The sequence below is a fragment of the Salmo trutta genome, chromosome 5 (assembly GCF_901001165.1).
Source record: "Salmo trutta chromosome 5, fSalTru1.1, whole genome shotgun sequence".
NCBI lineage: Eukaryota > Metazoa > Chordata > Actinopteri > Salmoniformes > Salmonidae > Salmo > Salmo trutta.
Genome location: NC_042961.1, coordinates 33,869,149 through 33,881,426, shown reverse-complemented (window position 1 = coordinate 33,881,426; position 12,278 = coordinate 33,869,149). Strand labels below are relative to the sequence as shown.

Below are 12,278 nucleotides of genomic sequence, written 5' to 3'. Positions count from 1 at the left end.
TCTGTAGCATCCAATTTGACCTGATGTTGAATCAATGGGCCCACAGCTGAAGCCCGGAAATGCTGCTTGCAGCTTTAATTAGGGCTTCAGCCGTAAAGATGGTGAAACCCAATTGTATTTGTTCCAGTTCATTATTGTTATTATTATTAGTGGTAAAGGCCCATAGTCCACACTCTTTCATGCAATGCCATGACAATTGAACAGAAGGTGGCGCTATAACGGGTGATTGAAATTGCAAACATTGAAAGGTCACGCCCCTCACCCCATATGAACAAGTCCTGAAATTCAGTGTGTGGGTCCCTCTTTTCAGAAGGAACAAATTTGCCTCAAGGACCCATAAGGTCCGCCATGATTGATTTACATTTAGTAAAAAAAAATGTTTAAGTAATCTCCTCTGGAACCACTGGGCCGATCTGTATGAACCTTGACATATGGCATCTACACTGAGTGTACAAAAGAAAACCGTCCTAATATTGAGTTGCACCCACTTTGCCCTCATGGACTCAACAAGGTGTCAAAAGTGTTCCACAGGGATGCATTCCACACGGATGCTGGCCCATGTTGACTCCAATGCTTCCCACAGTTGTGTCACCTACTACCATACCTTGTTCAAAGGCACTTCTATCTTTTGTCTTGCCCATGCACCCTCTTAATGACACACATGGTATCTTCCAGGATACCCTAGACCCACTCCAATTCGCATACCGCCCCAACAGATCCACAGATGACGCAATCTCAATCACACTCCACACTGCCCTTTCCCACCTGGACAAAAGGAACACCTATGTGAGAATGCTGTTCATTGACCACAGTTCAGCGTTCAACACCATAGTGCCCATGAAGCTCATCACTAAGCTAAGGACCCTGGGACTAAACACCTCTCTCTGCATTTGGAACTCAGACTTCCTGATGGGGCGCCCATAGGTGGTAAGGGTAGGCAACAACACGTCTGCCACGCTGATCCTCAACAGTGGAGCCCCTCAGGGGTGTGTACTTAGTCCCCTCCTGTACCCCCTGTTCACTCACGACTGTGTGGACAAACACAACTCCAATACCATCATTAAGTTTGCTGACGACAACAGTAGTAGGCCTGATCACCGACAACGATGAGACAGCCTATAGGGAGGAGGTCAGAGAACTGGCAGTGTGGTGCCAGGACAACAACCTCTCCCTCAGTGTGAGCAAGACAAAGGAGCTGATAGTGGACTACAGGAAAAGGCAGGCTAAACAGTCTCCCATTAATATCGACGGGGCTGTAGTGGAGCGGGTCGAGAGTTTCAAGTTCATTTTTGTCCACATCACCAACGATCTATCATGTTCCAAACACACCAAGACAGTCGTGAAGAGAGCACGACAAAACCTTTTCCCCATTTTTACATTTTAGTCATTTAGCAGACGCTCTTATCCAGAGCGACTTAAAGTAGTGAATGCATACATTTCATACATTTTTTTTTGTCCGTAGTGGTCCCCCGTTGGAATCAAACCCACAACCCTGGCGTTGCAAACACCATGCTCTACCAACTGAGCCACACAGAACTTCCCCCTCAGTAGACTGAAAAGATTTGGCATGGGTCCCCAGATCCTCAAAAAGTTCTACAGCTGCACCATCGAGAGCATCCTGACCGGTTAGATCACCGCCTGGTATGGCAACTGCTCGGCATCTGACCGTAAGGCGCTGCAGAGGGTAGTGCGTACGGCCCAGTACATCACTGGGTCCAGGCTTCCTGAGAATCCAAGACCTTTATGATAGACGGTGTCAGAGGAAAGCCCATAAAATTGTCAGAGACTCCAGTCACCCAAGTCATCGTCTGTTTTCTCTGCTACCACACGGCAAGCGTTACCGGAGCGCCAAGTCTAGGACCAAATGGCTCCTTACAAGCTTCTACACCCAAGCCATAAGACTGCTGAACAATTAATCAAATGGCCACCGGACTATTACATTGACCCCCACTGCTGCTACTCGCTGTTTATTATCTATGCATACTCACTTCACCCCTACCTACATGTACAAATGACCTCTAACCTGTACCCCCGTACACTGACTCGGTACCGGTGGCCGCTGTATATAGCCTCGTTATTGTTATGTTATTGTGTTACTTTTAATTATTTTTTACTTTAGTTTATTTGGTAAATATTTTCTTAACTCTTCTTTAACTGCACTGTTGGTTAAGTGCTTGTAAGTAAGCATTTCACGGTATTTCACTTGTTGTATTCGGCGCATTTCACGGCATTTCACTTGTTATATTCGGTGCATGTGACAAATAAAATTTGATTTGATTTCATACACAATCCATGTCTTAATTGTCTCAAGGCTTAAAAATCCTTATTTAACCTGTCTCCTCCCCTTCATCTACACTGATTGAAGAGGATTTAACAAGTGAAATCAGTAAGGAATCATAGCTTTCACCTGGATTCAGCTTTGCAGTCCATGTAGTCCCGTGTGGCTCAGTTGGTAGAGCATGGTGTTTGCAACACCAGGGTTGTGGGTTCGATTCCCACGGGGGCACAGTATGGGAAAACATTTTATGAAATGTATGCATTCACTTCTGTATGTCGCTCTGGATAAGAGCATCTGCTAAAATTACTAAAATGTTTTTTTTAAATGTCATGGAAAAAGCAGGTGTTCTTAATGTTTTGTACACTCAGTGTTTGTACCAAGGTCTCTGAACCCAATATTTTCCAGACTAGTATGTCAAACATCATGGCTAATACTGACCAATAAACATTAATGTGGGTGTGGTCTGGCACATTCATGCGTATAAATCAGACACAGATATTCTCATTGTAACCAAACTTGGTACACATGTTCGAAACAGTGTCAAGACTCAACAAATGCAAACATATTCACCTCGAAGACACGGTGGAGCTATAACGGGCACATGTTTATATCTCTTGATCTGTTTGACTCAGAGTGATTAAATTTGGCACACATGCTAAAGGATATGAGTCTAGCTAATGTGTCAACTATGGTTCACTTCGGCCACATGGGGGCACTGTTTGAACAGAAAAAAACATTCACAAGCTCATTCGCTTATTGCCGCCATATTGTATTAGCAAGAGTCTTGAAAAATGTTGTGTCGGTCGGTCTAGCAGTTCTGGAGACGAAGGCGTTTAAAGTAGTCAACATCATTGAAAATGGTCAAAAATCCATCAAGATCAAACTGGCAATTCAATTTTATCACGAATGTTTGAATGTTTTACTATTGAGTCCACATTTTCAGCACCACTAGTATAAAAAAGAGAGATTATTTTTAATTCCTTCATGTTAACATAAACATCATGGTAAAGGTTTTAGTTTTTGTTGGTAACTACTGTGGCTTGCGAAGATATTCACCCCCTTGGCATTTTTCCTATTTTGTTGCCTTACAAGCTGGAAATAAAACTGATTATTTGGGGGTTTGTATCATTTGATTTACACAACATGCCTACCACATTGAAGAACAAATAAATAAGACAAAAAAACTGAAAACTTGAACGTGCATAACTATTCACCCCCCCAAAGTTAATACTTTGTAGAGCCACCTTTTGCAGCAATTACAGCTGCAAGTTTCTTGGGGTATGTCTCTATAAGATTGGCATGTCTAACCAGTGGGATAATTGCCCATTCATGGTAAAACTGCTCCAGCTCCTTCAAGTTGGACTAGTTCCACTGGTGTACAGAAATCTTTAAGTCATACCACAGATTCTCAATTGGATTAAGGTCTGGGCTTTGACTAGGTCATTCCAGGGCATTTAAATGTTTCCCCTTAAACCGCTTGAGTGTTGCTTTAGCAGTATTCTTAGGGTCATTGTCCTGCTGGAAGGTGAACCTCTGTCCCAGTCTCAAATCTCTGGAAGACAAACAGGTTTCCCTAAAGAATTTCCCTGTATTTAGCGCCATCCATCATTCATTCAATTCTGACCAGATTTCCAGTCCCTGCCAATGAAAAACATCCCCACAGCATGATGCTGCCACCACCATGCTTCACTGTGGGGATGGTGTTATCAGGGTGATGAGAGGTGTTGGGATTGTGCCAGACATAGTGCTTTCCTTCATGACCAAAAAAGCTCAATTTTAGTCTCATCTGACCAGAGAATCTTCTTCCATATGTTTGGGGAGTCTCCCACATGCTTCTAACCTTTGATGATCTTCATCAGATGACACTCCTAGGACATTATGTTATACAATACATGCATGTTTTGTTCAATCAAGTTCATATTTATATCAAAAAACAGCTTTTTACATTAGCATGTGACGTTCAGAACTAGCATACCCACTGAAAACTTCCAGTGAATTTACTAAATTACTCATGAAAAACGTTGACAAAAAACATAACAATTATTTAAAGAATTATAGATACAGAACTCCTTTATGCAATCGCGGTGTCCGATTTTAAAATAGCTTTTCGGTGAAAGCACATTTTGCAATATTCTGAGTAGATAGCCCGGCCATCATGGCTAGCTATTTAGACACCCACCAAGTTTGCACTCACCAAACTCAGATTTACTATAATAAAAATTGGATTACCTTTGCTGTTCTTCGTCAGAATTCACTCCCAGGACTTCTACTTCAACACCCAATGTTGTATTGGTTCCAAATAATCCATAATTATATCCAAATAGCTGTGTTTTGTTCTTGCGTTCAAGACACTATGCGAAGGGTGACGCGACGGCGCATATCGTGACAAAAAAATTCGAAATATTCCATTACCGTACTTCGAAGCATGTCAAACGCTGTTTAAAATCAATTTAGAGAGACCTTGTTTTCGTTCAAACACTGAAAATAGAAAATGGAGTCTTCACATGCACGCGCGCGCCCGTGTCATTGTTCTCAGAATGACCACTTTCCAAAACCCCTACTGTTTTTCGCCCAGGGACTGCAGAGTCATCATTCCCCGTTCTGGCGCCTTCTGAGAGCCTAAGAAAATGTCAAGTTACAGCAGAGATCCTCTATTTTCCATAAAGAGGCTATAGAAGGCCAAGAAATGGTCAGAGAGGGCACTTCCTGTAAGGAATCTTCTCAGGTTTTGGCCTGCCATATGAGTTATGTTATACTCACAGACACCATTCAAACAGTTTTAGAAACTTTAGGGTGTTTTCTATCCAAATAAAATAAATATATGCATATTCTAGTTTCTGGGCAGGAGTAATAACCAGATTCAATCGGTTACGTTTTTTATCCGGCCGTGAAAATACTGCCCCCTATCCTAAACAGGTTAAGCAATTGCTTTTTTTCTGGCCACTCTTCCGTAAAGCCCAGCTCTGTGGAGTGTACGGCTTAAAGTGGTCCTATGGACAGATACTCTAATCTCCGCTTTGCAGCTCCTTCAGGGTTATCTTTAGTCTCTTTGTTGCCTCTCTGATTAATGCCCTCCTTGCCTGGTCCGGGAGTTTTGGTGGGTGTCCCTCTCTTGGCAGGTTTGTTGTGGTGCCATAGTCTTTCCACCTTTTTATAATGGATTTAATGGTGCTCCATGGGATGTTAAGTTCCTGATATTTTTTTATAACCCAACCTTGGTCTGTACTTCTCCACAACTTTGTCCCTGACTGTTTGGAAAGCTCCTTGGTCTTCATGGTGCCGCTTGCTTGGTGGTGCCCCTTGCTTAGTGGTGTTGCAAACTCTGGGCCTTTCAGAACTGGTGTATATATACTGAGATAATGTGGCAGATCATGTGACACTTAGATTGCACACAGGTGGACTTTATTTAACTAATTATGTGACTTCTGAAGGTAAAAGGTTGCACCAGATCTTATTTAGGGGCTTCATAGCAAAGGGGGTGAATACACATTTTTGTAATTTATTTTTTCACAAATTTGGACTATTTTGTGTATATCTATTAATTGAAATCCAAATAAAATACATTTAAATTACAGGTTGTAATGCAACAAAATAGGAAAAACGCCAAGGGGGATTAATACTTTTTGCAAGGCACTGTAATTGCTTGTCAAAGTCTTGAAGGATATAAACTTTTTTTACAAAATGATTACATTTGAATCACTTGTGGTCAAAGTTTACCCCTGTTGGCGCTTTTAGGGTAACATAAACAACATAAGATTGTCAAGGCGACAGGACAATCAGCAACAACAATACTCACTTTGGAATAGTGCATGATATACTGAAACTTCTGTACTTTTTCAATACAAAAAAATATGGTTCTGTACTAGAATTTTGGTTACGTTCCGTACTTCTGTCAAATGTGTCTCACATGATTAAGAGGATCAAGTCTGTATTAGCGGAGCCCCTTTATAGTGTGAAGAGCAAAGTGCCTGCACCACTTAATCATTACTTTCTAGAGCTGTCTGGGCAGCATTGTTAGCTCCTCACTCATATTGCACAGAAGTTAATACACTTGAATAATGCAACACGGCATGGAGAAATATTGAAACTGTTCATTACTTTTTGCAAAAGAAATGGGGGATTGTTCACCAAAACTCTGTGACTTTAGGGAGGTTCTAAAAAGCTTCCAAGAAAGTAAAGAACCAGCGTTCTTTTGGGGGAATTTCGGTATTTTCACAGAACGTACCATACAAGTTCCCAAGTAGTTATATTTAATTTCATATTTAGAATTGTGTGACATCAGAAAAATTCTCAGAACGTTCAGAGAATACAGTGCATTCAGAAAGTATTCAGACCCCTTGACCTTTTCCACATGTTCTTACATTACAGCCAGTGGTGTAAAGTACTTAAGTAAAAATACTTGAAAGTACTACTTAAGTAGTTTTGGGGGGTATCTGTAATTTACTTTACTATTTATATCTTTGATTACTTTTACTTGTACTTCACGACATTCCTGAAGAAAATAATGTACTTCTTACTCCACACATTTTCCCTGACACCCACAAGTTCCTTTGAATGCTTAGCAGGACAGGAAACTTGTATAATTCATGCACTTAAAGAGAAAATCCCTGCTCATCCCTACTGCATCTGATCTGGCGGACTCATTAAAAACAAATGCTTTGTTTGCAAATTATGTCTGAGTGTTGGAGTGTGCCCCTTGCTATCCGTAAATTTAAAAAACAAGAAGATTGCTCCGTCTGGTTTGCTTAATATAAGGAATTAGAAATTATTTATACTTTTACTTTTGATACTTAAGTATATTTTAGCAATTACATTTACTTGTCATACTTAAGTATATTTAAAATCAAATACTTTATTTATTTTACTCAAGTAGAATTTTACTGGGTGACTTTTACTTTTACTTGAGTCATTTTCTATTAAGGTGTCTTTACTTTTACTCAAGTATGACAATTGGGTACTTTTACCACCAATGGTTACAGCCTTATTCTAATGGATTAAATATTTTTTTTCCCCTCGTCAATCTACACACAATACCCCATAATGACAAAGCAAAATGTTATTTTTTTTTTTGCAAATGTATTCAAAATAAATAACGGAATTATGACATTTACATAAGTATTCAGATCCTTTACTCAGTACTTTGTTGAAGCACCTTTGGCAGCGATTACAGCCTCAAGACTGGACATTGACTCTATGTGAAACTATATATCTGGAGGCTGCATTCATTGTAGCTGGGGATTTTAACAAAGCAAATTTGAGAACAATGCTACCTAAATTTTATCAGCATATTGATTGCACGACACGTAGGGCTAATTCTTTCGCAATGCATACAAAGCCCTTCCCCGCCCTCCCTTCGGCAAATCCGACCACGAAGCCATCTTGCTCATCCCGGCTTATAGGCAGAAACTCAAACAGGATGTACCAGTGACGAGAACCATTCAACGCTGGTCTGACCAATTGGAAGCCAATCGGAAGCCACGATCAGCCTCAGAGGACAATATTGACCTATACGCTGACTCGGTGAGTGCGTTTATAAATAAGTGCATTGGAGACGTCGTACCCACTGTGATCATTAAAACCTACCCTAACCAGAAACCGTGGATGGATGGTGGCATTTGTGTAAAACTGAAAGCGCGATCCACCGCATTTAACCATGGAAAGAGGTCTGGAGATATGGCTGAATATAAACAGTGTAGTTATTCGCTCCGCAAGGCAATCAAACAAGTTAAATGCCGATACAGGGACAAGGTCGAGTCGCAATTCAACGGTTTAGACACAAGACGTATGTGGCAGGGTCTACAGGAAATCACGGACTACAAAAACAAAAACAGCCACGTCACGCATACCGATGTCATACTTCCAGACAAACTCAACACCTTCTTTGCACGCTTTGAAGATAATACAGTGCCACCGTCGCGGATTGCGAACAAAGATTGCGGCCTCTCTCCTTCTCAGTGGCTGATGTGAGTAAAATATTTAAACTTCTTAACCCTTGCAAGGCTGCTGGCCAAGACGGCATCCCTTGTTGCGTCTTCAGAGCATGCTCAGACCAGCTGGCTGGCGTTTTTACAGACATATTTAATCGCTCCCTATCCCAGTATGTTGTCCCCCCATGCTTCAAGATGGCTACCATTGTTGCTGTACCCAAAAAGGCAAAGATACCTGAAATAAGTGACTAGCACTCACTTCTGTCATCATGAAGTGCTTTGAGAGGCTAGTCAAGGATCATATCACCGCCACCTTACTGGTCAGCCTAGATCCACTTCAGTTTGCATACCGCCCCAACAGGTCCACAGATGACGCAATCGCCATCACACTGCACACTGCCCTATCCCATCTAGACAAAAAGAATACCAACGTATGTAAGAATGCTGTTCATTGACTACAGCTCAGCATTCAACACCATAGTACCCTCCAAGCTCATCATCAAGCTGGAGGCCCTGGGTCTCAACCCCTCCCTGTGCAACTGGGTCCTGGACTTTCTGACGGGCCGCCCCAAGGTGGTGAAGGTAGGAAATAACATCTCCACTTCACTGACCTCAACACTGGGGCCCCACAAGGGTGTGTGCTCAGCCCTCTCCTGTACTCCCTGTTCACCCATGACTGCGTGGCCATGCACGCCTCCAATTCAATCATCAAGTTTGCAGATGACACAATAGTAGTGGGCTTGATCACCAACAACGATGAGACAGCCTACCAGAAGGAGGTGAGGGCCCTCGGAGTGTGGTGTCAGGAAAACAACCTCTCACTCAACATCAACAAAAAAGGAGATGATCGTGGACTTCAGGAGACAGCAGAGGGAGCACCTCCCTATCCACACCGAAGGGACAGCAGTGGAGAAGATGGACAGTTTTAAGTTCCTGGGCGTACACATCACAGACAAACTGAAATGTTCCACCCACACAGACAGTGTGGTGAAGAAGGCGCAACAGCGCCTCTTCAACCTCAGGAGGCTGAAGAAATTTTGCCTGTCACCGAAAACCTTGACAAACTTTTACCCTCCAGGACACCTACAGTACCCGATGTCACAGGAAGGCCAAAAAGATCATCAAGGACAATAACCACCCGAGCCACTGCCTGTTCACACTGCTATCATCCAGAAGGCGAGGTCAGTACAGGTGCATCAAAACTGGGACTGGGAGATAGAAGCTGTTTTTCAATCTCAAGGCCATCAGATTGTTAAATAGCCATCACTAACTCAGTGAGGCTGCTGCCTACACTGAGACCCAATCACTGGTCACTTTAATAAATTGATAAAGTTAAATAAATGGATCACGTTAAAAATGTTACATATCTTACATTACTCATATCACATGTATATACTGTATTGAGACACAATCACTGGACACGTTAATAAATGGATAACTAGTCACTTTAAACAACGCCACTTTAAATAATGCCACTTTAATAATGTTTATATAGCTTACATTACTCATATCACATGTATATACTGTATTTTATACCATCTACTGCACCTTGCCTATGCCGCTCGGCCATCGCTCATCCATATACTTGTATGTACATATTCTCATTCACCCCTTTAGATTTCTGTGAATTAGGTAGTTGTTGGGGAATTGTTAGATTACTTGTTAGATGTGTGTGTATTAGGTAGTTGTTGGGAAATTGCTAGATTACATGTTAGATATTACTGCACTTTGGAATGAGAAGCACAAGCATTTCACTACACTCGCATTATTATCACAGCTAACCATGTGTATGTGACTAATAACACTTGATTTGATTTTGAGTCTTATTGTGTATGACGCTACAAGATTGGCACATCTGTATTTGGGAGTTTCTCTCATTCGTCTCTGCAGATCCTCTCAAGCTCTGTCAGTTTGGATGGGGAGCATCGCTGCACAGCTATTTTCAGGTCTCTCTGTTCGATCGGGTTCAAGTCCGGTCTCTGGCTAGGCCACTCAAGGACATTCAGAGACTTTTCCAAAAGCCACTCCGGCATTGTCTTGGCTGTGTGCTTAGGGTTGTTGTCCTGTTGGAAGGGAAACCTTCACCCCAGTCTGAGGTCCTGAGTACTCTGGAGCAGATTTTCATCAAGGATATCTCTGTACTTTGCACCGTTCATCTTTCCCTCAAACCTGACATGTCCCAGCCTCTGAAAAACATCCTCACAGCATGATGCTATTCATGACAAAGTTAATGTCTTTGCCACATTTTTTGCAGTTTCACTTTAGTGCCAAATTGCAAACAGGATTCCTGGTTTGGAATATTTTTATTTTGTACAGGTGTCACGTCCTGACCAGCAAAGGGAGTAATTGTATTATAATTTGGTCAGGACGTGGCAGATGGGTATTTGTTTTGTATGGTTTAGGTTGAGTGTGAATTTTGTAGGGGTGTTTGATTTATTATTTCCGGGTTTTGGTTTATGTTCTATGTTTTGTATGTCTTGGTTCTTTCTAGTTCTTTGTATTTCTATGTTTAACCTGCTTAGGATAGGGGGCAGTATTTTCACGTCCGGATAAAAAACGTACCCGATTTAATCTGGTTATTACTCCTGCCCAGAAACTACAATATGCATATAATTGACTTGGATAGAAAACACCCTAAAGTTTCTAAAACTGTTTGAATGGTGTCTGTGAGTATAACAGAACTCATATGGCAGGCCAAAACCTGAGAAGATTCCATACAGGAAGTGCCCTCTCTGACCATTTCTTGGCCTTCTATTGCCTCTTTATGGAAAATAGAGGATCTCTGCTGTAACGTGACATTTTCTAAGGCTCCCATATGCTCTCAGCAGGCGCCAGAATGGGGAATGATGACTCTGCAGTCCCTGGGCGAAAAACAGTAGGGGTTTTGGAAAGTGGTCGTTCTGAGAACAATGACACGGGTGTGCGCGTGAAGACTCAATTTTCTATTTTCAGTGTTTGAACGAAAACAAAGGTCTCCCGGTCTGAATATTATCGCTATTTTACGAGAAAAATCGCATAAAAATGTATTTTAAACAGCGTTTGACATGCTTCGAAGTACGGTAATGTAATATTTAGAATTTTTTTGTCACGATACGCGCCGGCGCGTCACCCTTCGGATAGTGTCTTGAACGCAAGAACAAAACGCAGCTATTTGGATATAACTATGGATTATTTGGAACCAAAACAACATTGGGTGTTGAAGTAGAAGTCCTGGGAGTGCATTCTGACGAAGAACAGCAAAGGTAATCCAATTTTTCTTATAGTAAATCTGAGTTTGGTGAGTGCCAAACTTGGTGGGTGTCAAAATAGCTAGCCATGATGGCCGGGCTATCTACTCAGAATATTGCAAAATGGGCTTTCACCGAAAAGCTATTTTAAAATCGGACACCGCGATTGCATAAAGGAGTTCTGTATCTATAATTCTTAAAATAATTGTTATGTTTTATCGTGAGTAATTTAGTAAATTCACCGGAAGTTTTCGGTGGGTATACTAGTTCTGAACGTCACATGCTAATGGTTGTAGTTTGTGGGTAGTTGTTTTTGCATTGCGTTGTATATAGCCTGCAAAACTCTTCCTGTCGGTCATTGTTTCTTGTTTTTTCGTGGTGTTCACATTTAAATAAAATATGATGAGCACGCATCCCGCTGCGTATTGGTCCACTTTTTCCGACAGCGATTTCTCCATATCTTCAGACGAAGAGGAACGTGACAACAGGCTCCCTCCTTTTCACTCTGTCATTTGGTTAGTATTGTGGAGTAACTACAATGTTGTTCATTCATCCTTAGTTTTATCCTATCACAACTCTTTTAAAGTCACCATTGGCCGTGAGCGGTTTCTATCCTCTCTGGCAACTGAGTAAGAAAGGACGCCTGTATCATTCTAGTGAGAAAGATATGTTATGATACACCCTCCAAATTTTAATTAATAACTTCACCATGCTCAAAGGGATATTCAATGTCTGCTTTTTTTAACCCACCTATCAATAAGTGCCCTTTGCGAGGCACTGGACAATCTCCCTGGTCTTTCTGGTTGAATCTGTGTTTGAAATTCACTGCTAGGCTGAGGGAGCTTA

At 41.6% G+C, this 12,278-nt stretch overlaps 1 protein-coding gene across 3 annotated transcripts in view; it reads right to left on the bottom strand.

The window, feature by feature from the left end:
- smoc2 (SPARC related modular calcium binding 2) overlaps window positions 1–12,278 on the bottom strand; it is a 93,944-nt gene that overhangs the window by 14,551 nt on the left and 67,115 nt on the right. The window lies entirely within an intron of this gene.